Here is an 11,021-nt window from a genome sequence, read left to right as displayed (position 1 = left end):
AACACTTCCAGGAGATGTGTGCACATGCACCATAAGCGTAACATTATAAATTCACCAAATGCACATATAGGCTTTTCTTTACTTGACAGGGGAATCTTTTTGTTGTTGCTTTTTAAAAAACAACAACACACCAACATTTCTCTGTTCTTTTGGAAAAGGAATGACAAAATTAATATCTGTGGTGAAAATCAGATGTGCAAAAAACGTGTGGGTGAACATAAATGCTGAACAAAATAAAAGGGACTGCTTGTACAAATCAGATTGCTAAGGTTTTTTGTATGAATATAATAATGTATATGTAATACTTTCTTGACTGCACAGTAGATGGCACTAAAGGACCATATTGGTGGTGTGTATTGCCCCTAAATCCTTAAATAATAATTTATCTACTTCCCTGGGAAGAAATAAATGTGTGGGCAGCTTGAAGTCTGATCAGATAGTCACCATAAGACAAATTAATTGCTTTTTCCTATGCTTGTAGAAAAAAGCAGCTGCTAATGAGAATGTATTTATACTATTTTTCGTTATAGGCCACTTTTGGATCAAACCCCGAGGTGACTTCCAATATAATAATTAACATAAAGGACCTATTGAACCAGCACAAAATTAATTTAGATGGCTTTCAAATAAAACTATTATCACATTGCTCTAAAATATCTCTCTAGTGTTGCAGGCAATATTTATTTAACAACAGACGTAGCTATCAGTTACCTGATAGTTGGTGTATGAGTGTATGGTGTATGTGTGACCAAGCTAGTCTGCCAAGTGCCTTGTCAATAATTTTACTCTTAATTGTCAGGCATGGCTAGTGGGGTGTTCAGCTGACGGGTCACATAAATTGTGCCATAGTTACCTGAGCAAACAATATGGAATCACATTGACTAAGCAGCTCGTGGAGGGAAGTTTATGGAACTCTTTACAATCTCCTATGGATTTTATTGCTCTGAAATATTTTGTTGTTCTGTGCAAGCTTAAAAGCACAAAGAAAAGCAAACCTTCAAAATGGTGCTATGAAAGAAAACCCTATTGAAATGCCCAATGTGCTTTAGCTAAATACAACCTTCAGTTCTGTCATGGTTCTGCTAGGAAAACAACATCTGTCCAGAGAGATGTCAGTATTTTATAAGGATTATGTCACTGATAAAGTTTCAATTTTAGCACTATTTGAGCCTCTGTACTTTTCATTACTTTGCTGAGGTCTCATATCTTTTATTCCTTCCTCCTTGTGCTGTTGCTGTTGTTGGCATTCGTCTGTCTCGAGAGACGAGGGAAGAGTGCGCCATTGGGGGTAAAGTAAACCAGTGGAGAGTTACAGTGCTGTGGCTGTAGAGACCGATACGGGAGAGACATGTTTTGTTGCAGCTGGGGCAGATGGAGGTGTCCAGATACACCGTGGCATTTCTTCTCTCTGTGCTCCTCCCAGTTTCTCTAGAAACCGCTGTGGATATATGACCTGGCTGTCTCCAGGCACTGTGGCTGTCTGCAGGGGATTTCCACACAGCATAGTTAATGCTGCCAGCCTTCATGTAATGTTTGCAGACATCTTTATAACACAGAGTTGGTCTGCCAACGGGCCTGGTGCCTGAAGCCAGCTCCCCTTAAAGCACATCCTTGCGGATCCTGCCATGCTCCATTCCATGTACAGTGGTACCTCGGGTTACATACGCTTCAGGTTACATACGCTTCAGGTTACTGACTCCGCTAACCCAGAAATAGTACCTCGGGTTAAGAACCTTGCTTCATGATGAGAACAGAAATCTTGCTCCGGCAGCAGGAGGCCCCATTGGCTAAAGTGGTGCCTCAGGTTAAGAACAGTTTCAGGTTAAGAACGGACCTCCGGAACGAATTAAGTACTTAACCCGAGGTATCACTGCACATGCTCAAGCCAGTGTAGACATCACTGAGACAGAAGTGCAAACATGCTGAGAATGCAGACTTGGGAGAGCACACCTTTGTTTCAGACTCTGTCCTGCTATGTGATGCCCCAAATCTTCCTGACACGGTACATATGGAAGGCATTGAGGCTTTGCTCCTGGCGGTTGTCAGTTGCCCACGACTTAGCAGCGTGCTCAGCACGCAAGCCTGGTACTCCTTCATCTTGGACCATCTCCTTTTGGAGAGGTGAGCCATTGCCATAGCTGCATTACCAATATACTTGCCCAAGGAAAGGTTGCTGGCTATAGTGGAGCCCAGGTAGGGGAAAACGTCTGTCACCTCAATGCTGATGTGTGGAGTGCCGGTGATGTCCTGACCCACTATGTTGGTCTTCGTCAGGCTGAACTCCATGCAGGCTTGGGCAAAAAAGTTGGTGAGTCTGTAGAGCTTCCTTGGAGTCAAGGCTGCATCACTTGCAAACAATATATCCTTGTGCAAGCTTGACCTATTTACCCTGCCTCTAGATCGGTAGTCTTCAACCTTTTTAGACCCCCGGACCCACATGCATTTGGAGATCCATTTCTTAATATTTTACCATATATTTGCATGGTGGAAAAGCTTCTGTTGCTCCCCACCTCGGTTCATTCCATGACTCACTAGCGGCTCCAAGAGCCAGTGTGGGGTAGTGGTTAAGAGCAGTAGACTCGTAATCTGGTGAACCAGGTTCGTGTCTCCGCTCCTCCACATGCAGCTGCTGGGTGACCTTGGGCTAGTCACACTTCTCTGAAGTCTCTCAGCCCCACTCACCTCCCAGAGTGTTTGTTGTGGAGGAGGAAGGGAAAGGAGAATGTTAGCCGCTTTGAGACTCCTTAGGGTAGTGATAAAGCAGGATATCAAATCCAAACACTTCTTCATCATCTTCTCTCAACCCACCTGCTGAAGACCAGAGCTCTAGATTATCAGTTTTAAATAACTTGTGCCTAGTATTCAGCCTTGAGTGCCCAGTTCATTTCACTGCATTTATTCCTGCCCTTTATTTCCTCTCGCTTCCAAACCATAAAGAGGCTTTGACGTTCCACTCAATGGCAGGTATCCTACTGTATCACCACAGGGGCCTTGGGTAAGAAACTAAATACGAAGCTTAAAGAATAATTTTAGAAAGCTATTGACACTTTGTTCAATGGGCCACTGGGATCTGTATGCCTGTTGACAGCCTCCAGATAGTTCCAATAGGTTGAAGCATGACTTCTTCCCCCTTACATAAGCCATGTTGACTGTTTTTCACCATGGCATCATTATTCCTTCAACAGTGAAAAATTGTTCAACCAGAATGTCGGGAGAAAAATTGCTGAGGTTTATGTTCTTTATTTATGGAGACAGAACCTAATCGGTGTCTGAGGAGCCCCAGTGCCAGAAACAAAAGTCCTGCCTTGGATTGTTCACCTCGGCAAAAAAAGAATGGGGCAGTTGTCTTGAGCCAAGCAGTAGTCATCTCTTTTATGCCATGTGTGCGCACTTATAATGTGGAAACTGTTGACTAGATTCCTATTGCTCTCGAAGGATATTTTTGCATGGCAGGAAATTGGGCTTTGGTAAGCCCAGTTGGAGCTGCACCAGCTGATTCTACAGAATAAGCTTAACCAGCTGTTCACCACTGGGTTGTTCTCTTGCCACAGAGGTTGTGTATGCAGCAGATCAAGGGGGTGTTGTTGTTGTTTTGCCCTGGTAGAATGGACTGTGCCACTTCAGACCAAGCTAGGGGAAATGGCGTTTTGAATATTCCTTTGTGTGGAACCCCCCCCCCCCAAGCTCACCACAAGAAGAAAATTGACACACAGGATGTGAACTAGAACCTTTCTGCTAGTTTTTTACTTGCAGGATTTTAAAATATATAGAGAGGTGGGGGGACATTTAAAAATAGCATCCCCTACTTCCACTCTGAAGTGGTATGCTCCGTGCTAGCGCCTCCTATTCTGCTGCATATGAAATCCACAGAGCATGAAATACAATTACACATACAGTGTGCGTCTTTGGCTTTTACCCTAAAGAGTATATGCCCAACTGAACACAATGGAGCCTATTTTCGAATGGTCCTGCATGGGATTGGGCTGTGTGTTTCAACTGGGCATGAGACTAACACTGAAATCTTACACCTCTATGCAGAAGTAAACTGCACTGAGTAAGGTTGAGCTTATTCCCAAAAAGTGTATATAGGATTTCAGCCACGGGGGGTCAAGCGAAAGGCTGAAAGGAAAAAGCAGGCTTTAAAAATGGCCTACAATCTTTCATTAAAATTGAGCAAGTTATGAAGATTTTAATATGATAATAAGCGGGGAATTTTGTGAATTGTGTGCATGCGCCTGTTTGAACAGAAAGTCCAGCAGTATCTATACGTAATGCTTGCTTGCTTGATACTTTGCAGTGTGGAAAGTTGGCTGCGTGTTTGGCCTTTGCTCCTTATTACTGTTGCTGCGTGAACATAGCCCTGTGCAACTAAGGCAGTGTCCGCATTACTGGCTTAAAACAGAGCTGGGTCATTATTTTTCTCAATTTGGATCAATGCTGGTTTGCGGGGAAATGCATCAAAAGCCAGCGTTTCCCAAGAAACGACAGCATATATGTGGATAGTAGCTAATGTGGTGTGTTCACCCCTTCCTAAGCCAGCGGTATAAGCACATTGAATGCAGATTAAATGGAATGTATACACCGCCCGAGTCTGCTCAGCTAATCCTGGGAGCATTGACTCAGAAAGGAACAGCCTTCCTTCCATTCCATCCAACTGTACTGACTGAAAAATTAGTTTTCTTGCTTCAGGACAGGGTATAATAATGGGGGTGTGACACAGGTGGCGCTGTGGTCTAAACCACTGAGCTTCTTGGGCTTGCCAATTGGAAGGTCAGCGGTTCGAATCCCCGCGACGGAGTGAGCTCCCATTGCTCTGTCCCAGCTCCTGTCAACCTAGCAGTTCGAAAGCACCCCAGTGCAAGTAGATAAATAGGTACCGCTGTGGTGGGAAGGTGATCAGCATTTCTGTGCGATCTGGCTTCTGTCATGGTGTTCCGTTGCGCCAGAAGCGGTTTAGTCATGCTGGCCACATGACCCGGAAAGCTGTCTTTGGACAAATGCCGGCTCCCTCAGCCTGAAGCGAGATGAGCACCACACCCCATAGTCGCATATTCACACACACCATTCAGGGGTCCTTTATAATAATGGGCTGGGGCAGGCCAGGGCCCACAACCCAGTTCCCTTGTTGGCCAGGTGGGACTTGATAGCTTTGGAAGGAGGTGTGTGATTCCTCAGCTGGAGTAGGCTCAGGACAGTTAAGGGCCACATGCCTCAAAAAGCCCAGATACGGCAATCAGCATGCAAAGTACGGAAGGAAAACAGAGCTGAGCTGCTGTGTCTGCTCAACTGTCTATATTGATGGGCCTTGGCGTGGACGCTCCTGGACCTCTATGGGGCTGTGCTTCGGGTTTGACTCTGGACTGTATCTGGACTGCTGGCCTTGAGACTTGGCTACCTGGATTGACCGTGAACTACATTTCCTGATCTTGGGAATTTGCTTGTGTGGATTGGCCCCCAGATTTGCTGCCAGTAGGCCAGGGGTGCAGGACAACCCCCCAACATAATTTAGTACTGTGTTCCATGTGTCACTAACCAAAGCAGTGGCACTGAAGTTCCTGCCTGGTAATGTTGTCTTAATGAGGCCCTGTGCTGGAAGATGCCTGTCAGGTGGAAAGTGACATCTGACTCATTTGGCAATTTATTTCCTTGAAGGGGGAAAACACTCCTGTAGATCTCATTAGAAATGCCCACGGAGGGACAACCTACCTAAACATTACACGTAATTGTGTGCAGTGAAACCCCCAGTGCCCTTTCTTGAATGAAAACAGTCACTTGGGGAAGAAGTGGCCTAAATTGGGGGGGAAGCGGCAGGAGAGGAAGACAGGGTGCTTAAACCTTTCCCCACCTAACACTTCCCTGCTCTACAGTAAATCTCACCCAATAGCACTTTCCCTCCTCATTTGGGAAGATGGTTTGTGGCAGAGAGATGAAGGATTAAGCATGCACCCTCTGATTGTATACACACCACACATTTAAAGCACATTTACCACCACCACCTCGGCAATAAATGTTGGGACCTGTGGTTTAAGGGTGCTGGGAATTGTAGCTCTGTGAGGAATGAAGGGTTCAGGAGGGTGCTTTAAATATACAGCGGTACCTCGGGTTAAGTACTTAATTCATTCCGGAGGTCCGTTCTTAACCTGAAACTGTTCTTAACCTGAAGCACCACTTTAGCTAATGGGGCCTTCTGCTGCCGCCATGCCGCCGGAGCACGATTTCTGTTCTCATGCTGAAGCAAAGTTCTTAACCTGAGGTAATATTTCTGGGTTAGGGGAGTCTGTAACCTGAAGCGTATGTAACCTGAAGCGATGTAACCTGAGGTACCACTGTACATTGTGTATGCAGACTCTCTCTCTCTCTCTCTCTCTCTCTCTCTCTCTCTCTCTCTCACACACACACACACACACACACACACACACGTCTTTCTCTACCTCTGTGCTCTAACTGGCCCTTCTTTAGGCAGCTTCTCTTAGTTCTTTCCCTCTCTTTAAAAGGCTGTTGGGAATTTTGTTACATGCATTTGCGTGCAGTGTTTAGTTAGGCCCCAAGATCCAAAACCACAGCCCTGGTGAATGTAGTCAGCCACACTTATCACCTGGCTACACTATCCCTTACATAGAACTCCTAATGTCTGTTGCTTTGTTCAGGACACTGTTCACCGTGGGCCAAATAAAATCCCCTGCTAATGCAAATGCAATAAAGCAAAAGCATTTAAAAAGCCCAAACTTGGCCCTTGTGGCAGCACTCTGGCAAACCTCTTCTTGGGGCTTTTGAAAAGCCAAGAACATGAAAGAGGTGAAAGGAGGACAAGGTGTAATCCTCTGGAGTGGCCCTCAGATTTGTTGTGGGATTTGTTGTTGTTGTTGTTGTTCAGGGAGAGGGAGTTGCTTCTTCCTCCTTCCCTGAAGGCAAAAAAAAAAAAAGGGATTGGCAAAGTGTTTGTACATCAGGCCTGAGAATGACTCCACTGATTCAAAGAGAGATATGGGTTCGCTTGGGTTTCTGACCTGAATTTGAATTTTCTGATCTGCAAGAATACATTTCTCTTGCTAACATTGTTTTAAAGAGCCGTGCTGACCAGTGGGGGTAGGTTTGTGAAGCAGCTGGACACATAAGGTAAAAAGCCTGTCTCTAACAAACAAGTGCAAGTTCTCTTGAGAATAGGCAAGCTTTTCTTTGACATTTCTTTGCTTCGGTTCTGGGGCACATAGTTGGCAGTGTGTCTTGCTTTCTGCTTTTGTCCACTGTCGTCATACTGTGTTACATAATATTCAGCTCACAGAGATTGTCCTGGCAAAGCAAACAAATAGAGCATGCGAGCATTAGCGTGTGGTTTCAGCTCTCTTGCTCCAAAGCCATCTTTCTTCGTGACCGTCAACAAATGTGCTTGCTTCCATTTTGCGGTCGTCTTAATCTTGGTGTTGGTGACAGATTTAAAGCCATGCAGGTATTTTTCATTCCAGGGCACTCTCAAACCCGACCCTCTGCTAGCAAACAGCTGGGCTCCTGCCTAAATCTAACATCATTGGTTAGTTTAACTGTGACTAAATCAAATTGCTTATGACAATTGTAGAATGTGCCATGCTTTTTTCTATAAAAAAGGATTGCTGCCAGTCTTTCAAAAGACACAATTGATTTTTCCGGTTTTCAGCAAGCTGATTTTTTATGAGTTTGGGGTGTTAAGCTGGATCCCTGGATCATAAAACTGGAGGGGACCTTATACTCCATGTGGTCAAAGTGTAGGGAACTTTGGGCCTTCCAGATATTGCTGAACCACAACTCCCACTGTCTCTGCCCATTGGCTGTGCTTGCTGGGCTCATAGTTCAGCAGCATCTCATGGACCAAAGGTTCCCCATACCTGATGTACACCAATGCAGGAAATCCAGACCTAGAGCATACCCAACAGATGGCTGTCCAGCCTCTGTCTGAAGACCTGCAGCAAGAAACAGCCCATATTCACCTTCTAGGTCAGGGTTTCCCAAACTTGGGTCTCCAGCTGTTTTTGGACTACACGTTTGGAGAAACCCTGCTGGCAACTGTTTCTGTGGTTGAACTGCTCTTATTTAGTTAGTTAGTTAGTTAGTTAGTTACCTTTATATACCACTTTTATTTTCTAAGGAACTCCAGGTGGTGTACATGGTTCCTCTCCTTGGCCTTTCATCCTCTCAATGACCCTGTGAAGTAGGTTAGGCTAAGAGATGGTGACTGGCCCAAGGTCACCCAGTGAGCTTCATGGCTGAGTGAGGATTCGAACCCTCATCTCCCAGGCCATAGTTCAACACTCTAACCACACTGGCTCTGCTCTTGCTTCTCCAAATGCTCAAGAAAACTCTAACTTATTAGCTCTCACCCTGTGCCTAGCAATCTGTGCCTAGCACATGGCGTAGTTGTTTCAAAATATAACTATCAGAATGTCTTGTACCTACCACATCGATCTGAAAAAAGGAAGAATTCTTTTCCCCGAGGCTAAATGCCCTGAAGTCTTCCATGACTACTTAAATGTAGCTGGGAATTGGCAGAATTTGGAGAATCCCTTCTGTTAAACTGACCATCTGCATGGAGTATATTCCAAAACAAGGTCATGGGAAGGCAAATTATGGTGTGAGAAATTGTTGGGAGTTACGTTTAAAAATGCTCAAAGAACAAGCTTGGTCTTTAAAATCAAAATGAGCAACCCTGCTATTACATCCAATCTGATACTTTGCTTTTTAAAACACATCTATCATCATCCCCACCATCATTACTAAGACAAGTCGATGCTATTACTTAATAAATTGGAAGATGCAATACATTCTAGTATTTTTGTGAGATTGTAACTTTGGTTCCCAGTACCAAAATGAGTTCCATTTATGCACTGGCAGGTATTTCTAAAACATTCCTAAAATCAGTGGCTGGCAGACGAGAAGAGTCTGAAAAGACAGCTTGTAGCTTCAAAGGCTCATCCCATTTAATGGATTCCTTATGAGTAGAATTCCCATTCCTGTCTTTAGTAATGAATCTAGAATCATAGACACATAGAATTGTAGAGTTCGGAAATGACCTCAGAAGTCATCTAGTCCAACCCCCTGCAATGGCAGAATCTCAACACAGGATCCCTCAGCCAACTGGAAACCATACCGGACCCTTAGCTTTGCAAATGTACTAGCAGTTCTATTGCTGCACCACTAGGGGACAAATATGGTTTTAATTTGGTATAAACAGCTGTTGCTGTGGTGGTTGCAGCAAATCCTATAAAACTCTCGAGTGTCTGTTGACATTGGTGCATGCAAGCTTTTGAATATAGTGCATCTTTTAAATAAAATTTGCTCCTTCCAAAGGTGGGACTTAGATGCCCTTCCATTCTAAGAAAGAGTTCTCTGTAAACCTAAAGCCTGTAGCCCAGGAGCACGCAGTCAGGCAATATATAGATGGTTGTGTATCCTACTTTACAGTAGAGGACAAGCCTCTGTCTGAAGGGCTGTCTGGTCCAAGCTAGGTTTAAAAATAAAGAACCCTAAGAAGGGAGAACGAAGGCCTTGAAGTTGCCCATTGACTTGCTACCTGCTGCCACTTCTGTGGTTGAAGTTCTGGTAGGCTCCAAAAGAATGTAGGTCCTTGGCAAAACCTTGATTCATCCTCAGACCTGGGAGAAATTTGGATATATATTTAAAAATGTAGATATCCTCCTCCCTCGTTCTCTTAGAGTGGCAATGGCACCCACCTGAGAGGTGCCAGAACTGAGTCCTGACGAGTTCCAGCTAGGAAAAAAAATCCTGGGCCTGGTGCATCATGTTCTGTAGGTGTTCCAGTCCAGATCTTACCCAAAGCTCTGGAGACTTTGTCCTGAGGCAGCTGAGGAATTAGATTTCTGGTGGGCTTTTCTCATGCCTAATGTTTTTAGTGAGGGGAGCCTTTGGCCCACTAGATGTTGATAAACTACAAGGCCCACCAAGCATGGTCAATGGCCAGGGATGATGGGCGTTGTAGTTCAGCAACATCCATTGGGCCAAATTTCCCCCACACTTGCTCTAAATAAATAAAGTGCTTTGCTCACCAGCCTTCCCACGAACAGTACATCTTACAATTACTGTGAAACAATGGGCAATTTCATTCATATTTTAAGATTGCATGCAGGCGATCAAAATATGGAAAATAAATATTAATTCCCCCATCTTGAATGTAAACTATTTCCCATAAAACTGCACATAAAAAGATAGTAACCTATCTCCAGACCCATATTGGGGCTAATGTTGCCAGTTCCAGTTGGGATGAGCTGTTAAAGTTCCCATAAATTTCAATTAAGGGCATAAAATATATCCTGTCTTTGTGAGGCCAAACATTGCAGCTTTACACAAATATTCCAATCTAGCTCTAAAAGCAATCCATGGTATTTTGAGGAAAATATGCCTAACATTTTTATTTTTAAATCTTCGTATAAATCTATCCCCCTTCATTCCAGCAGTTTTGGGAAATACTTTTTCTTCAGTAGCTAGCAAAGCTGATAAAAAAATAAAAAATAAAAGTTCCCTTCCAATTTCTTATTGAATGATTCAGAGGTTCCAGCAGAAAGATGCTAAAAAGCGCCAGCCTTGAGCAAAGCAATCTCAGCAGCCTGATGGCTTCCCAACATCATTATAACTCACAAACGTCTTCACCTTGACAAAAAGAAGGGATAAAAAACTAGTCAGACCTTGGGTTGAATGCGCTTCGGGTTGAGCGCGTTCGAGTTGTGCTCCGCAGCAGCCCGGAAGTAACAGAGTGTGTTACTTCAGGGTTTTGCCACTTGCGCATGCGCAGATGCTCAAAATGACGTCACGCGCATGCGCAGAAGTGGCGAAAAGTGACACGCGCGTGCGCAGACGTGCCATCACTAGTTAAGTTTGCTTCTAGATGTGAGCGGGGCTCCGGAACGGATTCCGTTCGTATCCAGAGGTACCACTGTATTGCTACTAATTTGTTATGCGGGGGGGGGGGGGGGAGATGGGAAGGAGTTGGTTCCAGAACTAGCTAGAAGTACTTTTACTAATATTCAGTGTATACA

The 11,021-nt window shown here is 44.5% G+C and overlaps 1 protein-coding gene across 1 annotated transcript in view; it reads right to left on the bottom strand.

Moving 5' to 3' along the window:
• GNPTAB (N-acetylglucosamine-1-phosphate transferase subunits alpha and beta) overlaps positions 1-11,021 on the bottom strand; it is a 124,195-nt gene that overhangs the window by 69,527 nt on the left and 43,647 nt on the right. The gene's annotated exons all lie outside the window — the stretch shown is intronic.

This window comes from Podarcis melisellensis (assembly GCF_964234715.1).
Source record: "Podarcis melisellensis genome assembly, chromosome: 10".
Taxonomy (NCBI): Eukaryota; Metazoa; Chordata; class Lepidosauria; order Squamata; family Lacertidae; genus Podarcis; species Podarcis melisellensis.
Note: the sequence above shows the minus strand (reverse complement) of the source record. Positions and strands in the feature narration are given on the sequence as shown.